The sequence below is a fragment of the Macrosteles quadrilineatus genome, unplaced genomic scaffold (assembly GCF_028750875.1).
Source record: "Macrosteles quadrilineatus isolate MER2022 unplaced genomic scaffold, UCM_ALF_1.0 Scaffold_5__1_contigs__length_97177068, whole genome shotgun sequence".
Lineage (NCBI taxonomy): Eukaryota > Metazoa > Arthropoda > Insecta > Hemiptera > Cicadellidae > Macrosteles > Macrosteles quadrilineatus.
Window position 1 is genome coordinate 51,701,349 of NW_026542598.1, and position 22,768 is coordinate 51,724,116.

General features: G+C 34.3%; 1 protein-coding gene across 1 annotated transcript in view; it reads right to left on the reverse strand.

Moving 5' to 3' along the window:
- LOC128994794 (proton-coupled amino acid transporter-like protein pathetic) overlaps positions 1–22,358 on the reverse strand; it is a 51,598-nt gene extending 29,240 nt beyond the window's left edge. Inside the window, exon 1 of the mRNA XM_054419572.1 lies at positions 22,104–22,358. The gene's annotated coding sequence lies outside the window, so the exon portion shown is untranslated. The remainder of the gene's footprint in view (positions 1–22,103) is intronic.
- Between the last annotated feature and the right edge of the window lie 410 nt (positions 22,359–22,768).

Here is a 22,768-nt window from a genome sequence, read left to right on the forward strand (position 1 = left end):
TGCAAAATCTACTAATATTATTCAAAGTCAACGATTGCAGTCAAGTCAATATTGAGTTGGTTTTTGACGGTGTAGAGAACTATGTTGTCACAGCTAAGTTGTTTAGAAATGTCAATAACAGTTTGATACAACAAAGAATAGCTTACACCTCGCGACCAACAAAGCAGATTGTTTGCTTGGTTCAGCTGTTTTCGTCGAGTTGCTGAGTTTGCCGAACTCGTCCACGTCGCCTTGGTACAATCACCGCCTTGTTATGTGCTACCAAGCATTTCTGTAAATATTTAAATATTAACTGGCTAAGCGGAACCAACCATGAACTCTTTTTCCTTATCGCCCAACAGTTTTACTTTCCTATAGGTGTAACTGAATTGTGCATTGATTGCATCAAGATATCACCGGACCCGGTAAATCCCGGTTTTATTTGGATTGATTTGTGTTTCCCTATGTTAGTATTGTTTGTGTTTTCTGTGAGAGGGCGTTAACAAATTTACCACATAACATCGAGCTTTTCTCATTTATAATTTAATCGTGATTTAATCTAAAGCCCAATGATAAAAAATAGCATCTGGCCCAAAATCGAACTCGCTCGGATCTAACTACAGTATAACCTGTATAACCTTCCGATTCGAACGCGAAAAATAATATATGTGTATTATTGCCGCATTGGCGTTTCAGGATTTTTGTGCATTGTAGTATTTAAGTGGTAGCTTAACAAATACTCTTAAAAATCTACGAAAAATTAAACTTACTCATTGATATAAGATTAAAAAAGTCTCGAGCTGATGAAAAAACACCATTATGACTCAATAACTCATTCATTTAGCTAGATCAACATTACAAATGCATTAGCCAAGTCAAATTCACTAAAAATAACTATTAAATAACTTTATGAAAGTCATAAGTTAAAGTAGATAGTTAAAATGGTATATTTCTCTCATTAAATTATCATAGTTGGTATATTCTCAAGACATTCAGCTAACGTATAATATTCTCGGTTAGAGTTTGCACAAAAATGTTGTTTAGAGGTATCTTGGTAGACATTTTTTATGATTTAATCTCAGCACAATTCACTTCCAATGATTTAAGAACCCCAGTATTACAAACTGACATAAGTTTAAGAGGTCAATTCTGCCTGGTTTGAATATGTAGAATGGTTTTGTTGTTTACTATTTATTTGTAAATATTTATCAAATTTAGCCAACTATTTTGACTGAATATAATAATGTATATTTAAACTATTGTTTGCCCTTTCGTGTTATAGCAAAACAGTAAATCATGAACTGTTGCTGAATTGTTGTGTTGATTTTGTTTTAAAGACAGACGAGGTGTTAGCCCGTCCTACGTACGGGAATTCAGTAGTCAGTTAAAACCGTGTACAATTCAGATCAGCTAGTTTACACATATAAACACAAAGTTTCTTGCAGTTTTAATGTGAAAAATCATCTTGTAAACAAATGTGACCAAATATGTTTTTATTCCATCATAGGCCTATACGATATGCATTTTAAATCCGATAATTTTACAATAAAACAGCAATTCTGCAATTTTTGCGATGTGAAAAGCGTTGAAGTGAGATTTGCAGCCTATTCGCACAGACGCACACTGATTATAAGTAGCCTACAGTAGAGAGAGTAATAGTCAATTGAGAAATGTATAGACTTAGTCAACGATACCACCTTCCATAGCATACCTGCCTCTTCCATAATTATTCCACAATACAACTACTATACACAATTTCCAGTAGGTCTGAATAGAAATGACCTAAAATAAAACGATAATCTATAATATTAATATCCAATAAAATTCACAGTACACATAAATCGTCACACCTATCCTTTATATCAATTTCACTGCATTAATTGCTAAATAAATAAGTGTAAACAAAGAAAAGTAAAAACAATAACAGTTTGTTTTGAAACAGCTGTTTGGTTCAAATAACATTCGTTTGGAAAAAAAGAACTCAAGATTACTAAAAGAACTGGGGCCCATTTCATAATAAACTACAAGTTACAAGTTACAACTTGTAACTTGTAATTTCCATTGGATTTGCATTGGGCGATCAGCTGATTTACTAATAATATTAGTTTGTACTTTATTATGAAATGGGCCCCAGGTCACATGTAGCAGAAATATAAAAAGTAAACACGCTAGTAAAGCTAATGACGTAACTGTCAATGTTAATTATCCATACCGTTATCAGTTCTATCCTTAATAATTACCCACCCTCATTGAATAAGTGTACATCGTAATTTCCCATATTAGTTAATTTAAACTACAATATATTCATAGTTGAAATAAAAGTGATATTTTCACGTTTGGGGGCGCTGATAAGCACCCCCAAACGTAACCACACTGAACACGATTTCATAAAAGGATGGTTTGTCTAATTGCAGTATCCTAGGTCAATGTTGACGTTGTGTTCAATCTTCGTATAAAACTCGGCTGAGGTTGTGGTGGTAATTTAAAATCGTGATTCCTGATTATTCTTGATCTTCTTTTTATGACATCAATATTTTCGGACCTAATCCAAACAAAGTTAAAGCAGACAAACATCAATGTAAACAAAAAGCGACCATGAAGAATTAAAACATGTAAACATTGTTATTTTTCTATTCTTTCCTCGAAAAGTGGAATAGTAAAATAATTTGCATTTATCCTTTTGTATTTAAGACTCGTGTACAGAGCCTCGATTTGTACTGTGGTTTAATTAATTTTGGTCTAAACTATTTTAAACTGTGGTGTAATTATCTCTACTAATCTTACTTATTTCCTATAATCAATGACAAAATAAGAGTAAATGAAATAACCTCATAGTTCTATAGTTTATATTTAACCAGCTGTTAGTTAAAACAAATTATATTGCTCTAAAACAAATCAAAGATTACAAAGATTGCTTTAAAAAATATAATTTGAACATCCTAGTATTTTACTATGTACAATTTAATTGATCTGTCATCCTCTTACAGAAGAATTGAACGTATCAATGATTTGCATTACACATAGTATAAATAAGTCAACCCTAAGTATGTCTTTACATTTTTATCCAAATGCTGAATTTGTGACACAAAAGCTGAATGTTTACAGCTGTTATGTTAAGCAAATTATTTTATGCCAATAGCTAGTTTAGAATCTTAGCGTCGGCTGCTAGACTTTTTAAAAATTAAAACTTAATTTCTAAAAAACTGGGACCCTAAACTAAAATTATGGCTTCGACATTCCATAGTTTTCAAAATTATCTTTCTTTCAACACAAAAATCGTGAAAATCCGTCGAGTGGTTGATTCAGAATCGTGAAATAAAAAAACACACTTTCGTTTTAATATTATAGATGAACATTATTTAACCGACCTCAGCGCACTCAAACGTCGTCAGCATGACCCACATACAAACAGGTGCTACATTTTACATTACATTAGGACGAGAAGTCTACTACAATAGCAGTATCGTAAGCAACGAATTTACCGTATCCAAATGTTTTACCATACACACAGTATATTTCCTCGAATTACAATCGACAAAGATTTTTGTAGAGGAAGGTCGTTTGATATCGGTTATCAGCTTCCTCTCTTTGACCTCTTGGTGATCAACCCGCGAAACAGTGTTCTACTGTACTTTGATAGGTTTAAACAAGTAGTTGATAGTTGTACTACAAGTAGACTTTACGTCTTATTGTGAAATCAGTCAAAATGGAATGTACCTAAATGTACCCTGCTTAATATTTTTTTTCAACAGGGGCATTTATTATTTGACATCAACACTCGACAAAGAGCAAAAAAACCTTATCTTCCGATATTTGTAAACCCCCCCCCCCCGTTTTAACTTTTGCAAACAATTTTAAAACAGTCAAACGAACAAGGCAGGTGTCTAACAATTAATTGCATTGTGTATTTCGTTAGTACAATTGCGATTGCACAGTTGGTAGCTCTGATAAAGACTCGTCAAGTTGGCAGACTTGCCAAGTGCAGTTTCCTGAAATGCGTTTTAAACCAACCACTTCCTGTGTTCTAATGAGTAAATTTAAATAATGACTCATCGTGTGTGTGAACCTGTGAGCCGCCAGAGTTAAGCCACGTTAAAAAACTACAAACTCGCTATCAACAATTCAAAATCTTCAAACAATTATTTATTTTGTCTCGAGAGCGATAGCTTATTATCACGGGAGAAACTTTGGTTTGACTTTTTGGATCTGTTTACTAATCTAAAGCATACAACTGAAAATGAATTTAACTTATTTTAACAATACATGTTTTTTTTTCTTATACATGAAAACTCTTCAATGTCTCTAATCTTTAAAGAAGATTGAGATTCTTTAAGCAGACTGGACAAACCAATGTGTCTACTAAGACAAATACTTGTGTGATCATAAAAACATTAACTTGCAACATTTACGTTAGCGAAATTATTTTATTGTTTGGTAAATATTTAAATACATTGTCTGCGTTGGCGCAAAGTGGTATTGTACTCATACAGAATAACGATTATAACCATCAAATGACATTTCAGAATCTCAAAATACAACCGTGGGACGAAACAACCAACAAAGTTATTAATGGGTCGGGACAACAGTGGGATGGGATAGCTATATCTGGCCGCGGGGGCGGGATGGGTCAAGAATTAGAGTGCATCACATTGTTTGACATCTAGTAATGTGACACTCACTACACTATGTGCATTCAATTGCACGCTCATAGCTTAAGCAATGCATTACTCCTGTTGCGTATAGGAAGTACTGTATAGTACAGTATAGGTGAACTGATTTCTATCAGTTAATTTCTTTCGATTAGTTTCACATTTTGTAACTTGAGACCTCCTTCAGTTGCCTAAAAACACTATACAGGGTGGTTGATAAAGTGTGGCAGCTGTTTTATTCGAAGGTTTTAAGAGATATCAAAAAATGTAAAATTGTAACTGCCTTGGTTTTTTTATCAAACATTTTTGATCATGTTGAAAAAATTTAGCCACCATTTTTCCAATATGGCCACCAACTTTGATTTTTCTTATGGAAGACCATATATTTTATGCATTTTTAAGAAAGAAAATTCCTTTTAAAAACGTTTTTATACTTGAATTTTTTTTCTCTAAAGCTACTCATTTAGGAGTTACAGTTAAACTATAAAAAAAAAATAAAAAAATGACTTGCGTCGTACATTCTGCACCATATAGCTACTAAATGAGTAAGTTTAGAGAGAAAATAGTAAGAGTAATTAAGTCTTAAAATTGCATTTACATTCTAAAAATCCCATAAAATACATAGTTTTCTCATTTTAATCCTTACTAGTATAGGGGCTACATGGCACAGAATGTACACTGTTTTTTCTTAGTTTTAACACGCTGTAACTCCTAAATGAGTAGTTTTAGAGAAAAAAATGCCAACGATTAAAACGTTTTTAAATTACATTTACTTTCAAAAACATTCATAAAATATAGGGTCTTCCATAAGAAAAATCAAAGTTGGCAGCCATATCGGAAAAAACAGCGGCTAAAATTGTTTTTTTCAACTCGATCAAATTTTTTAAAATAAAAAAAAACCAAGGCAGTTACAATTTAACATTTTTTGATATCTCTTATAACTTTCGAATAACAGAGCTGGCACACTTATATAAATCACCCTGTATACTCGTATTTAAGTAGAAATATACTTCGAATTAATGTTTTGAGCATTTCATGTCACGAGGAAAAGCATGCGTTTAGTTTCTGTTGAGAAGGGCTGGACTCACGCTGTGTTTGATTTGTTATCTTTTTATATTTTGTTCATTTGTTTATAATTTTTATTTTTCTAAATTTGATCGTTCTTTATGTTGGTCTTAATGTAACATATTGACAATGATAATAAGTGTGATAAGTGTTCTGTAATTGTTTATAAATGGAATAAAGTGTTACAAAACGTTTGGGTGTACTGTATTTTTTGGCATTCGCATTCATCGTGTGGCTAATTTTTCTATGGCTTCGAGTATAAAGTTTTCCAATATAGAGAGAGACATACAGTGTTTTCTTCGCCACAGTCAAAATAATTAAAATTGTCTTCATTGCAAAGAACGTCATAACAATTAAACAATCTCCAACAAAAAGCAGTAGTGGGTTGTTGTTAATCCCACAATACGATAAACTACTAATCCTTTTACAACACTACAAGAGCATTATATTTGCAAGTACTGTATCAAATGAAATGGTTGAGATGCAATAAACATATTAGGAAATCGGTTAGAACCACTTTGCAGATTTCATTGTTGACATGACTCCCCCTCAAGTGGTGTAAGACTGCCTTATCTATTATCATTGACTATTGGATTGTATTGATAGTCAAAGCTATTATTAAACCTTAAAGGTAATCAATCGTCACTACGTGCTATAAAACAACAAGAAAGTAAACTAAACAAGTTTGGTCTTAAGGGGTGACGAATTAACAACGAAATCTTACTAATATTATAAATCTGAAAGTTTGTGAGTTTGTGTGTGTGTGTGTTTGTGTGTGTGTGTGTTGCTCAATCACGCATAAACTACTGGACGGATTGGGCTGAAATTTGGCATGATGATAGCTCACATTCCCGATTAACATTACAGCATATTATTATCCCAAAAATCCTTTCGGGCACCGCCCCAGTGGCTCTGTAGTTCCCCATGTTAACCTTATGGTTTTTCATATTTAAAAGGAATTAATGAATCTTAACAGCTGTTTCAATTAAACAAGTTGGTTTTGTTCTATGATGTTCAATAGCATAAAAGTTACAAGGATTACCAACAGGGTGCAGTACTATTATTTTTTTTTATTTATGACAACAGCTAATTTCTAACCAAAAGGTTAGTGAGCGTAGCGAACGAACTTCAATTTGGAGGCGAGTTAGCGTAGCGAACGAGCTAACCTGAAGGCAAGTGAGCGCAGCGAACGAGCTCCAACCTAAAGGTGAGTGAGCGTAGCGAACGAACTTCAACCAGGACGTGAATGAGCCATGCGAATACTTATGAAGTTAAACGGGGCAAAGCCCGCGGGTACAGCTAGTATTATATAAAATCAAAACAAATGGAAGAAACTCCAATCACATGTTTTATTTACAGCATGGGGTTAAAATAGAGAAGTTTGCATGGTAAAAAAAAATTGTTGGTTGAGTTTTCAACCACGAGGCTACCTCTAGTATTTATTAATTTATAATAGAAACGAGTATACAGTATCTTAATTGTCGTGTAACCTATCGCGGTTTATCTAGGTAAATATTTGGATTCCGCTATTCGTCTAATTATTACATAACAGTAGATACAGTTCACGTAATAATGGTTTGTTTACATGGAATAACAATAAGGAAACGTGATAAGAGTGCATTTTGCACTTATCATCAAGGCCCGTCTAATATTTTACGTGCGCTATCGCCAGACTGTAGCGAATTTAACCTTGAAATAAACGTTTATACGTGTTGAGATTATAAAAAGGCAACAACAACAATCGTAACTTATCTTGCACTCATTAAATTGCTGGTACGTGGTAATTTATAAAATTGGTGGAGATTTTCACTCTTTCAAACCTTTATCCGTTGTCGATCCTGGGTAAAAGTGAAATGCATGGAATAAAAATTCCGCACAAACTTTTCTTTTCCTTTGGGTACAGCTATGTGTATCCCATTGTGGACCTTTAAAATCAAACCCTCTTAAGACAATTGTTGCGCTAGTTTTCTTATTAGTTGGAGATTTAGCTGATATAAAGCTATGCTGAGAATAGCTAAGAGGTTATAGTATTCGTCTGGAATTCAAAAGGTAGTCGGTTCAATCCTAAGAAAATAAAGGTTTAGAACTGGGCCAAAATTTGATCCAAGGGCCAAATAAACAAAACAGTCCAAAAGCTGTTCATATATGGTTCTGCAAAGCAACACAGTACAGCTCCATGCTAATCAGGCTAATCACCCTGCATTAGAATTTAACTTTAAAGTGCGTACCGGTAACAAGCAGTATTGATAACGTTACTCCCAACGAAATAAATACAAGAAGCAGGATACCCACTAATAAGATTATAATGCCAATGGTATGACTACGACAGCAATGGCTTTACTGCTCCAGATAACCATTTACCGCTCGTAATGAATCTTCTCTATGATTTAATTTTGAATATAAACTTTAGAAATGGTTGATCACCAGCCATACATTTGGAATCAGTGACATGAATGTTTTTTGTCAACCAAGATTCGTATTTTACAATATGATAAGGAATTTACTTATAGTAAGTATCCCAAGTTACTTCATCACGTTTTTTCGGCACGGCACTGTGTTAACATACTTTAGGATGAATATGAATGCAGAGTGCGGATAGTGATATGTCGGTACTTTCCTGTTAAAGGGAACATTCATTATTATCGATGATTTTTTCGATATATCGATATTTTTGTTTACCGATTCATTACATATTGTCAACTGATCTTGTTTAGGCTAAAATAGAAATAGTTTATTTAAAATAGAAAATAGAAATTGTTTGTTTATATGAATTAAGAAATGAAACTGTTCTAAGCTAACCTAACATAACCAACCATACTTGCTGTACCATTTAAAAATTCCGTTTGGGTTTGATAATAGAAAAGGCAAGTTAAACACGGAATTTTTAAATGTTACAGGAAGTTTGTTTAGTTATGTTAGGTTATATTTTTGGAAACATTTCATTTCATTATTGTTTGTTGATACTCAACAATATTTATCGTAGTTGTCAGCTGATATGTATCAATTTGTTAATATCGATATATTGAGAAAAAAATCATCGATAATAAAGAATGTTTCCTTTAACAGGAAAGTACCGTAACAGGAAAGTATATGTCCTTTGTAGCTTTTTTACTGACTAAATCTGTCTTTAGCTATATAATTTATTATAGCCCAATAAACAGCTGGGTCAAGTTTCGAAACATCACAATGTTACAGACACTCTCCTCGGGATCGAACCGGTTAACTTCTGGTTTGACAAAGTGTCTAACTCACGTGTCAGTAAAACGTCACACACAGTTACGTCGAGTGACAGTTACTGACATTGTCACTGACAGCTTTAAGGATCAAGGTCACTAACTGATAAGCACTCTGGTGTCCTCTCAAGGTCGCAGAGATAACCCACCACGCAACTGCATATCGTCCTCGTCCTGTGCTTGTGTCTCGTCTCTTCTTCGACACAGGCCTTCAGAGCGCCCAACTGCATTTTTCTTCTTATCCCATTCAATTTCAGGACAAGGTCAAAACCAATTTAAGGACGTTTTCTCTTCATTCCCTTCAACTACTGTTTTTCAAGTTAAAATATTATAATTATATGCAAATCCTGTTAAGGGTTAGGTTAGGACGGGTTGTGTAGGATGGATTGATGGATTAGAGCCGATGAATAGCCTAAAACTTCACTTGTGTGTCGTTGCATACAATCTAAGTAATTGTTAATGTAAGTTAACAAAAAAGGTCCCGATTCAGATTATCTACAGTTTTTCTCGAAACCTCAATTATTTCCAAAAAAGTTTTGAGGTAAAACTTCAGAACAGTAATCTTAGCCTATCAATTTTAGCAAACTTAATCGGAAAACATGGTAGTTAGTAGGTTACTGACAATCATAACACTTATATGACTACTTAATCACAAACGAGTGCAGTACTTCACTATGAGTTGACTGTCTGTTGAATGGTTGATAAGGCAACTCATGATAGCCTGAATAAAGTCCATGGATCATGTGATCGGAGTTTTGTCAAAACGTTTAAAGGCCATTCAATGTTTAGCATTTAAATGGAAATGTATGAAAAAAAATTACCCTTCTCGTCTACGATAATGAATTTCGTCGTGTCACCAATGCTTGTTGAATTTGTGCGTATCATCTTTGACTATTAATACAACAACTTATGTATCCAATCGTCAATGGTATCATCTTGTCCCATCATATAAAACATACAACAAGCCTGAAGAATAGTGCGATCGACGAAAAATATATTCCTTTACTCAGACCAAAACTTTCTTTTCCAGTCTCGCTCATATTTCCCGAGAGCTGAGATAAAAAAAAACACTAAAAAACAAAAATAATAGTAATAAAACACAGCGTATTTCACAGAAGCACTGGGATTATCATGAAACCGTTTCATCCACGGACGTCACTTCGGTGTCGTTTGGCATAATGGAGTCAAGTGATCCTGTAAGTGATAACGTCGTGACTGATAACGGCTGTACATGTCTGTTATCACCGATGGAGGTCACGGGGTCACGGAGGTCAGTCCTACATCGCTTCATTTACTGACCTCAAGTCGTGGAATGTGATAAAATATTTCCACGACACTGGTCACTACTTCATTTGTGAGCTGTGTGAAGGCCCTTGTTGAATGATTTTGAAACGTCAAATCCAAGAATCTGACTGACTCTCATGATAACTTCTCGTGTATGATTTTGTACAAAGTGACTTACTTCGGGGGAGTAGTATGTTTTCTGTGCTTCGGGTCACGTTGGACGAACTGTCAAGGTGTTCGGCATTTTACCATACATGTTCGATGATTTATTTTTTGTTTTATTTTTAGACGTAAAAAACATAAGCCTAGTTTAATTTGGTTTATGGGCAATTTTAACGAATTTTCTGGATTAATAGAGCAACGCCCGATCATTAATAGGATTGATATTGCGATATTGGGGATAATTGAAACATACTACATTATATATTCAATGAACTATATGTATTGTGTTATTTATTTGCTGTATGTAGGGTGTAGTATAAGAGTCTCTTTTGACGTTTACTTTTTATTTCTTGTAATTTTCCCAATTTTAAAATTTATTTAACAAAATAAAACTATTTCTTAAAAACTGACTGTATTAATTCGACATCAGGTCAATCGTATAACGGGAGATAAAACGATTAACACGTCTTTGAGAATGTACAGTGGGATGATAAGTCCTTAATGTGTCTTAATAATTAGCCGGTAAGTTACTTCTGAGATAATGAATGAATGAAGGATAACATTCAAGGCAATTCGCACTCCAAGCAAGTCACAAAGTTATCTTAGAAAAACAGTGGTATAAAAATCTTTACGCTTTTTATAAAAAACTTAACCATGAAATAAGCTGTAAAACTGCCTTAGTGGGTGACTCACGTGGATAGTTTGGCGGTAAAATCACCTGCAAATCAGCTGTATGGGTTTCAGCTGTTGCCGCGCATTCTATGCCAAAGATGCGAAAATAGCTCAATTTTAGCAATGTTGAGACTGCGACGTACTAACGTACAAACTCTCAGCTTCTGCTGTTTTAGTTGATTTGGTCTTAAAGTTTAGGTCACAAGAGAAACTACAAAAGGTACCACATATCACAAAGATAACTTAAGTTTAACAAGTCTTGTATTGCAGTATTATATTTTACTTCTCACGTAATTTTCCACGGATGTTTCTTTGGAAATAATACAAAAATAACTTCATGTATAAGCTTTGTTTATTACAATTGTATAACATTATAAAACACTGAAATAATTGTAACTTAATAATTGTAAGTGAAATAATTACAACTTAATTAGTATATGTAGGTTTTAATGTTTTTCATTTATCAGCCAGCAGTAGCAGTATGCTGCCACATTTTGCCCATTGAAAACTAATGTTTTGATTTGAAGTAGAGTTAATTAGAAAGTTAATTGTCTTCACTGTTATTTATCACATACTATTGTTTGTATTTGAGCATCAAGGCATTATCATTATCTTCATTTCATTATCAATACCGATACTTTAGGACAGCGACACTTGGGAATTGTAGGGCGAGAGTAGAATGGAGCGAGATGATCTGTATAACTTTGTCACCACTGAAACTAAGATCAGCTGTCGATTTAATCTGTATCATTTATTTAATGTCCAACAATCAAAGACAGCTGTGCAGAGTTTTGAGCCTTCAAACTAATGTGTTGTACTTTGGATCAAATCGGCAAACGTTCAGATGTCATGTTAGTTGTAAGACTCCTATCAAGTGTGCACTAGCAAAGATTTCCTCTCATCAGCATATTGATACAGAAAAACTTTACTAACTCGACACCCGATAACTCGGCAGTCAACAGTTAACTGTCACGTCCAGCTGGCTGTAGGCATATGTCTTAACAATTGTATGTTCGACTTCTCAACACAAAGAAGTTTGAATTGTTGAGCATTTGTCATTTCTTTGAAGATTGTTTACCCAACATATAAAAATACCCATGTAAGTAGTAAATTGAAAAAATATATAAAATAATAGTCTGTTGTACTAATTTACAAAAACTCATTTAACAGTTCTATGTTCTGTAACTCGACATTGGGTCCACAAATTATCGAGATACAGTAGTAATGTTTATATCTACAAAAATTCTAGGTTCACATTCAATTCCTTTGCACCAACTTATAATAAATAATAATATTACCATAATATTCAAATACTATTTTTAAAATCAGTACATAGCCTAAAAATATGTGGTACTTATTTGTTGTTATTACATAAATTTTTAGATTTCAGCCCACTACTCTTGTACAACATCAATAGATGAAACTCCTTTCCCTAGTTGACATCTGACCGCACCGGAAGTGATTGTGTCAAAGACGTTGACACCGGATACGGACGGAAACAAGCATTGTTGCATCAGCTGTTCCGTTGTACAGTTGTAAAGGCACACGCGATTCACTCAGACACGTGGGTGTGTGACGATCTAGAAGGCGTGCGCCACTGCCACCACTACATACACCTTGGCCTATTTATCCAATCCAGCCACGGCCTGGTCGATATAAACGTTGCGTTTTCATTACGACTTACGAGTGAATCCAATTTTCGACCTTTTCCGTTAATTCACTACCACTAGTTTTTAGAGCAATGTAAGCGATAGTGAATTAAACTTTGGTTAAAATAAAGAAGTAAGTACATTGCAAATTTTTGGGTGAGTTTTCGACCACTGGATGACCTCTAGTAATACCATTGACTATCGTCAAAGGTAATACTTTAATGTTCAGTTTCCATTGACTGATTATCATGTGTGATGACGCGGCGACGACGTTACTATTCTACAGTGACACGATTACGGCTACATTGCTTACAATATGATTTCTTGATACAGTAAATGTAATAATCAAACTTTACTGTGACTACCAAGTAAACAATTTTCGTAACTCCCTAAAGAAGGACTCGCCACTCGGATCAATACTGAGAGCTCAACAGCACAGCCAAGGGAATAATAGGACCCTTTTGTCTTTGCCGAAAGTACTCATTAAGCACATCACTAATGTGGAGGTGAAACAAAAGTAAAGTCTGTTCAATTTTCACTGTTGACGGCCCGTGGCGCGTGGTGACCGAGACGACTGCATCTTGCTGCAGACGAGGGGAACTGGTGCCAAAATACCTCCGTCTGCAGAATGGCGCCCCATTTTATTTTGGCACGATACAAAACTTTCTTCTAATGAGTAATGCGAGCGCCTCGTTGGCAATGGGTTGATCAACTTCATGAACCGATTGTTATTGCGGTCACGTAATTATGAAAACTAAACTAGATACTGTACCAGAGTTGTTCTCAAATTGTTTTTAAAAGTCTGTTTTACAACATTTTCTTTTGTGTGAAATAATTGTGTCGTAGTAATGCATATCCTACCCGTATGACATAAGGGATCGAGTATTATTGATACATGGCGTAAGTTCTACATTTACAATAGTTTATTATACTAGTTCAGTTCCGATTTCCAAGCGAGATCGATTCTGAACCTAAATGCTATTTGTCATCGGGAAATCAATTCATGGTATGCCTATAAATTGTTACAAGCTGCTATACCCGTGCTTTGCAACGGGAAGAAAATGTGACCTAGAGAGTTATTAAAGTGGTGCTGATGTGCGTTTTAAAATACAGCAACTCTATGACTTAGTTTGAAAATATAAACTGATTTAAAAGCGTAAACCTACTTACTTTCAAACCCCTACTTTTGATGTTCATAGATCCATAAGAATATGACAACATACCTTAGTGTAGCAATAGTATCAATCGCTTCATATTGATGATTCATACCATAATTCTTCAATAGTCAAGCCTCTTCACATTTAGCTTACTATATAAATTAAAAAATGAAATTTTGAGCAATTACAAAACGTATACTACCTCACTTTAAAACAAAACATAACCCTCCTCAATCTACATTAAGCATAAAAAACATCTTTTTCGAGTAAATAAACAAACACCAAGTTCATTGTACTGACCAGCTGTTTCATCAATAACTAAATTAAATAAATCATTTAAACATTGGAAGCATGCGAGGCCATTTGGAAATCAGCATGTGGGGCAGAGCCCTTAGGAAATTCGTCCATATCCATACTTTTCGGCAAATCTACACACTCTAAGCTTCATTTTGATGTGCCATATGCCTATATTTTTATTTGGTAAATGACCTTAACCGTTTACATAAAATTTGATTGTATCACTTTAATAATATAATAGATTATACTTAACGACGCTATAGTAACCAGACCAGACCAGGGGTTTGATCCTTCCTTTGCAAAAATACGTAAAAAAAATCAATGGCGTTGATAAACACTGCCGTTTAGAGTCTTTCATGCAACATAAAAATATAAAATGTGAGTGAACACATCATGAATCTCTCAATAGGCAGGTAGTGTGTGGAGCGGCCTCTTTACTCGATAAAAATAGTATCACATGATAAAGCAGTTATCTCGTGATTTTGTTGACAGTTATCTTTGGAACTGTCATTTTTAACCGTTTTACCTAGTCAGTCCACGATAAGTCCTTCCAAGTATTAGCCTATATCATCATAGCCCTAAAACTTATTGGTACGGATGATAGCAGAAAGGGGTGGAGAAGATACAACAATTAGCTGTTGTATTATGTAGGCATGTTTTCACGTATAATATGGGTGATTGCGATGGGTTTTGTGTGCAATACCTTGTAAAAATATGTACACAAAAGTCTCTAATTTTAGATGAAATTTTCAAACAATTTCCGAGGGTGGCGCCCAAACCCTTGGTAAGTGGAGACTTGCAAACACACAGAGGGAGCTCTGTAAACCCTTCTGATATCACCCTTGCACCCAAAAGTATTGACAGTCAGTGTTGACAGATTGTTTTCACTCGTACGGCATCTATCTCTCCTGGCTGTCTCGTGCGGACTATTTTACTTTTTGGTTGAAAATCCAGAGTGCAGAAAAAAGAATGAAGCAAAGTGAAAAAGTGCAGAAATTAGCTCAAAGTGTATAACAATCAGTGCAAAATGGTCATATTTTACTGCCCGTATTTCTTTCTTTGTCGGAGTGAATCGCTTCAGTCGCTTGGTCCTCGTACCTCACGGCTGTATTTGTTGAAGCAAGAACGTTGACTTGCTATCTCATTGACTTTAGAGATAGCAATGGCAGTCATCGAACTGGCGTTGTACCCATAACGTAATTTACTATCACGCCTATAATTCCCTCATATACCTTAAAAATTGTAACGTCCGAATGCCAGTAGACTAAACATGACGTACTCGCCTTAGAACTTTCATTGTAATGGATCAACTATGGACTAGTGTACATGTTGCTCGAATTCGAGCAATTCCAAAGTATTACAGGATTTATTTCAGATTGAATAACAGTCATACTTACAATGAGTTTAAAAGAGTCAACTCAAATATTACCGTTGTGTAACTCAGACCCTGTTTATCTTCGTTATTGATAAACCTAAAGCATTCCGGACGGTTCTCTCCTTCTCAAAAAGCCTCGCTGTACAGGCAACACAGGTCATTAATAGAGGGCCAATTGAGAACGAAAAGACGTTTTGGGGTAGTGTTAGGGCGCATTTGTAACCAAATAGTTGAAGTTGTCCAGGTTCTAGGTTCAGGTTCAGACTGTGATGAGTTAAGCCTATTACGCGCCACTGTTCTGTAGCTGCGGTCGTTATCACGATTGCGCCTCCTGTCTATGTTTCGTTGTCGTTGCGTCGGAGACATTTAAAAGAAATAAACAACAAATAATAAACAAATTATAGCTACACAAAACAACGATAAATGCACAAATTTAAGTTACAATCATGCTAACACAATCCATCATAGCGACACAAAACAACGATAAATACACAAATTTAAGATACAACCATACTAACACGATCCGTCTTGGGGGTTATGTTTACACAAACTCAAATCTATATCTATACTATTATATAAAAATCTAATGGTGTCTGTCTGTATGTGTATTACTAATAGGTGCAAAAACTACTGAACCAACTGGGCTTAAATTTTACAAAAATATAGCTACCATACCAAGGACCATTATAGGACTATCCACATTTCGATACTGACCGTAGGCTTTGCCCCTTTGGCTTTAAAAGTTCTGAGGTTAACATTTTAAAAGTAAATATTGATTGGTCTCTATGGCTGTGATGAGAATACTAACAATGTTTGTTTACATTTGCTTTGACATTTAAATATAAACAAGAATAACTGATATACTGCATATTTCACAATTTCAGACAGCTGATACAAAGAAATTAAATATAATATTTTTCATAAATATGAGGTAGGTTTATTTTAATCTAACGTTTTGTCATGGATTATTTATTCTAAAACTACGTCAATGATTATAGAAAAAAAGATTTTATAACCGGTGCTGTATCAACTCCGGCTCTGCTTTGGATTTTTTAAAGCGTCTTAAGTTAATAATCTTAAGTGAAAATAATGTTTTTGATATGTTTTCATGGAAACAGTATGAAAATTACAATGTATAGATGTTTTGTATGAACTTGGAGGCTACTTTAAATAAATTCTAACTGCTTCACATGTGTTAGATTAACTTAACATAACTTGCACATCACATTGTTTTTTATATGTATATTTAGGTAAATTAAGTTATTGTGTTTTGCTAAACCTATGCTTAAATTAAACTAAAGAATATCATCAATAACTAAATTGTCGTTGATTTTTGTTTTCTAAAATCTGTTGTATATGTGTAACTATATTCAATTATCAAATGGTAATACAAAATACTCTTATTTTATCTTAACATAGCTTTCAGCACCAAGGAAATTATCATAAAACTAAGCAGTACACAGTGTTCTTTTGTTTCTAAAATCTATGAAAAATCTGTTACTATGTTTTCTTTATGGTAAGTGTGAAAATGTAAAGGCAATGGACGATGGAACTGATTAAAAGAACTGGTTTGTATATTAAGTTGTTTGTTGATATTTTTCTATAGTAGAATCAGAGATGCAATGAAACATATACTGTATTTGCTATTACATTTTTAGTCCTTGATGCTTTGATAATCATATTAGTTTTGTCTGCTGTCTTTAATGCTAAATTATTTGTTTGAAATTTTTTATAGTACCTATAGATATAGTTTCTTTAATATTTCAAAAGACTGTATTGATAAGGCACATCAATATTTCTAACATTCTATAACAGCTGACTTAGTTTTGCTAATGATTTATTGTGAGTGAAAAAACTGAAGATGGAAGGAATTGTGATTTAATATAAAGAAGAGTGAAATTAAATGTTCATTTAAATTTAATAATTATTATTTTTGCAACTTCAAAATTGAAATTTAAAATGTAAATAATAAATTAAAAGATATCTAATTAGGGAGATGAGGGTAAATCATGTATGTCAAAGTTATTCGAAGATTTGGTCAGTTTTTCTCATATCAGCCTACACAAGATTTAAAATTAATCAAAACCAAAATGGTGGTATCAACTACTTGCCAGATTTAAAAGTCATAACTTAAACGTTTCTATTAAGGCCATAAAAGTTGAATTTTTGTTTCTAAAAGCGTTGGCGGATGTGTAACTATTATATGCAACAGATGTAAAGATTAAAATGTTTCTATTTTGTGTCCTCTTCCCGTTGCAAAGCACGGGTACAAGAGCTAGTAGTAAATAAATGTACTCAATGTGTTTCATTGATTTGAAAAGTAAATAACAGCAATAAAATTATACAGCTGATCAAAATGTAAACAATTATGTTCTTCATAAAGATAACATGGGAACTTTCAAAGCCACTGGGGCAGAGTCCAAGGGACTTTTTCAGAAATGTAAGGCCAGTTTGCAAATCTACGCAAAACGCTCTTTCCAATGAGACATCAACGGATAAAATCGGTTATGAAATGGCGGAGGAGTTCAACCGACAAAGTTTCATGTAGCGTATTAATTATATAGATATTGAAGAATGCCAATAAGTCAGTGTACTATTTATTTAACATCAACGCATTCTATATTTACCGTATACCGATCATGAAACCCACGTCAAAACCGATTAGATATTATACTATGGCGTGAAAAGTCTTTTTAAGCTAATACACATAGCTATAATATCGGCTTCCTAGAGGCCATTGTAAATTTCCGCGTGCACATCGCAAAGCCCTAGACCAGCTATCATTGAATGGTAGACGCAAAACCTGTTTTAAATCACTATTGTATTGAGGCTCAGGTTCTTTTTCTTCGCTAACATTCCTCTTAGCTTGAGCCGGTCACGCCTGCTTGCATCTTGTCTCCAGTCTGCCGCCAGTCGGTAAAAAATGGCGGGAACTTCCAGGCCAGTTGTCAATGTGAATGTGAGGTGGTGATGGACTGCAGATTACGGATCATGACCTAACCTAGCCTAGCACTTTGCTGCTTCCCTGAGCACAAAACATGGCGTCCGTGTCGACAAGGTTATCTCTGGATCTGTGCCAATATTTGCATACTCTGTGCAACTACAGCACATCTGTGCTGCGTTGTTGTGATTTGTCCTACTCCGCCCATTCAAAATGTTTCCAGCTGGTATTATTTTACTGTGGTGCTGCCCTTTCAGCGCGGCGCACACGTGGTTACGAATTGACTACTATGAATTAAGTTTTTCGGTTGTCCGAAACAGGAGGTAACTATCCTTGATCATTGGTTAAAAATACTTAATCTTAGTCAGTTTATTAAAAGCACAAAGATCACTTCACCGATAGTGTCACTTCATAATAAGGTCGAATTACATTAAAGTTCTGCTTAAAATACCCGACCAAGTGTGCACAAAAAATTATTGGATGAAGCATGGTGCTGGAATGGAATAAATGTAACTAAATGTGAATTTTGCTACTAGACAAAACGCATTTCAATAATCAAAGCCACAACGATCAATGTCAAACAAATCTCCACCACAAATTAAATCTACTAAGAACTAAATTATTTACTCCGCTCTCCCTGTATGTCTTTTGCACAGTTGTATTCTTATATGCTTCCACTTCGTTTCCACATACACCAAGACTAATCAGAAGTGAAATGCAGATCAGAATTTAATAACTCAACCAAAAGGGATAAATCAATGAGCGCGTTCTAGGAACATGAACCGGTGCACCGATACTTGTTCACAGGGCGTGCCCATTGATATACCGTAAATAAACGTATGAAAGAACAAATTGTCCTCCGGTAACTATATGACATTATTGCATAAACTTATAGAACAAATACCCCAACGGCAGCAAACCTGCAGATTAAGCAAATTTACATTTGCCTGATATACATACAAATCAGCAATCAGCTGATATTCCAGTAGTCGTTTCTAGACCAAACACAGCCGCGGATACGGTACGTTAGTTATCAACCGGTAAGAAATAACAAAGGCGGCCTTTTACAAGAGCAAACCCATAGCCTAAATGGCATTTTATTCATCTAATAAAATAATCTGTGTGTTACTATAAGTTAATTATGGCGTAGGAACAATCTTGGGTGTATTTTGCGATCTTAATACACAAAAATAGCTATTTCCATCCTTATGGATCAGCCGATTACACTACTTTAAAGTATGTGTTATGAAGGCGCTTTTTTGACCAAGCACAGACAGAGAGAAGCCTATATGTAATTATTTGTGATTTATATATTTACTGTACAGCTTCTTTAGTATTTTTAAAATAACAAATATTTGATTTTATATTGTACATACTGCAGTTATTGTTACTTGTTTAGCCAACTAGTGTAGCTTAATATACCGATCCATCCTAAACTGCTGCTTTACCTCTGGAATTTTATTTAATCGTAGAATTAGAGCAATAATTTTAAAATCTATTTGTATTGTATAATCCAAAAATTCAAAGCACAAAAAACAAAACTACACAAAAATTAGTTAATTTGTCACGGCACTCGTACACAAAACAAACACCCTGTACAGACAACTGACCTAGTTTTTGTGCCAGCTGAAAACTCTGTCAATAGACGCAGTGCATCGCCGCTTGAGAATGGGGGTTTATTTTGGTCGTAGACTACAACGCGTCTGTCTAGTCTAGAATCAACCTACAATTGAACTCAACTTGTGAAAAACACCGCCTCGAGATATCCTTGAGTCCTACACGCTTCCGGTGTTAATGTCAGACCGGCGGAGAAATGGAAACATGAAATTTCTCTAAGTTTATTGAGCAGTTTTTGGTTTAGATTCGATTAATTTTCATATTCAAAATCTATGTTAAAGTGGTATTCAATGTTTACGCATATGCGATGTTAGATATTCTCTGATCAGCTGAAAAGTGCTCGCCTCCTAATCAGAAGACGCTGGTACAATCCATGTTTTTAATAAAATAGCTCTTGGATCAGCTGATCTGTCAGTAACAAAACTGTCATCTTATCCATTTTACCATAGATTAGAGGGTAGTCTACTCCTTTAATCTATGATGCGACTAACCCAAGTCCAGTGTGTTGGAGCAATATACATTTTAATCTATTCTGTAAGATATTACATCTTGTCCTTTCATCCTAACAGAGTCAAATCTGAACCCATAAATCAATTTCAATATCAATTAATCGGTCATCAGATAACGATCGTATCGAACTAAAATTCGACAACCAAGGTGTGGACCGTTTCCTTACGAAATGCCCATGACTTTAAAAACACAATAAAAGACACACTAATTTCAAACCAAACACGACTATTGTGCAAACAAGTAAAATTAACAACTAAATGTGAGAGATAGTGCACTTTACTAAAAGCTGTAAACAGATAAACCGGCAGTAAAATAGGATTAGCTCCTGAGTGAGAGTGAAAACACACTTAACAGCATCTTTATAATTTATCTCTCTAAAACACAATGTAGGTACTTCCATTACCTTGGTGGTCCAGATAAGATGAGATTAAAACTAATTTTAAATCTTTCTAAGCTAAACTCTAATAGCTATAAAAATAACTAATAGTTATAAATAACTAAACATCAATTAATTAAAAGTTCTGTAAGTTAAAAAGATCGCTTACTATGGTAAGCTGTCAATCGATCGCCCGGTGACCACAGTAACTTTCAAAACACAATTAAAGAACTAAAGACGCAATAGAAATTAGCATTACAAAGTGGCAAAGGTTTTAAGACGATGTTTACGCATTCTTCAAATCGTAAAAAAGTATTTAATAAATTGTTGTTATGGAACTATTTTTTGGCACACGCGATTTTTTGACACCACCACTAAGTTATAGCCTATTAGGTTATGGAGAACTGCGTTTATAACTTTAAAGCATAATATTTATCAATATGTATTCAAAATGTCAACAAAAAATCAAATACTTAAAACACAACCGTAATAAATTTTCCCGTCTAGAGTACAAAAAAGTGTTGCCTATTGAAATTCCATACTCTTGCTCTAGCAATTCAAATAAAAATCATATTAATCCAATTAATGAAATTATTACTATCTCCTTGATGTAGATAGTATTAGTTCAACTCGCAATAAAAATTAATCTACTTTTTTTAACAGTTCAACGTAGTAAATATGTTTATCAATAATAATTGTATTTATTGTATTTCAGGTTGGAGACTAATCTACTGTGAAACTGTAGCTAAGAAATGTTTGTAATAATCCCTAACCATTTTTAACATTTAGCATGAATTAAAGTAAAATGCATTCTAGATACTAATACTGCTATATATAACCAAGTTCAAGGTAAAACCAATAATTTAGGTAATTATGTTTTTAATTTACTAAACCCTCGTGGTAGGGCCTATATAAATGAGACTTCAAATTTGCAATACAATTAGGACAATAATTTAAATGATTGCGTCCATCTCAATCATAATTACTTTATAAAGTGCTTTAATTGGTACAAAATAATGCCAACAAATATTTTATTTCACATTAAATAGTTATAAAAAAGTCAAATACCAATTGTAACCCATTAAACATTTGTTTCAAACACAACATTTTGCAGAAAACATATTGAATGTTACTTACAGCCTTGAAAACAGCTCTTAACACGTGGCCGACGAATTAGCGAACGGTAAATCACCAAAAAATGTCGCACCTTTTTTAAAACTATCACTGTCTTTCAGGTGTGTGAGGTACACGAAAGTAATAATTCACCACACAACGTGGGGCAAAGTTTAGGTTAGGGATGACGAAATAACCGACACCGACTGGCCGCGAGAGACGACGGCAAGGTGTTAGCGTAGAATGGCCTTTCGGTCTTTTCTTACCTAACCTTTGGCTTTACCGCGCGCCGACCGATTGGTGCGAACTCTCGCGCGCTTTGAGCTAACTACAACGCCGCCAGCTGGTCCTGCGCGCGCAACATCTTCCTGTACTGTTGAACATATGATTAGTTGGTACATGGTACATATTGTTGTGGTGGATTTGAGGCAATTACTGTTACGAGGGGACAAATTGCAAACTGTGCAAATTGCAATATATTTTTTTTAGAACAGTTATTAACATAACTATTAACATTTATTTTTAACGTTATTTGTTGTTTTTAGATCTACACTTTAAAAGTAATTTACCTACCTCAATCAATCATAGTTGTCAAAAAACGGTATGGATCATAAACATAAACAAAGTGACGTTGTTGGCCCGAATCCTATACTAATAGCATTGAACATATGTTTTAGCAGTTCCATTTA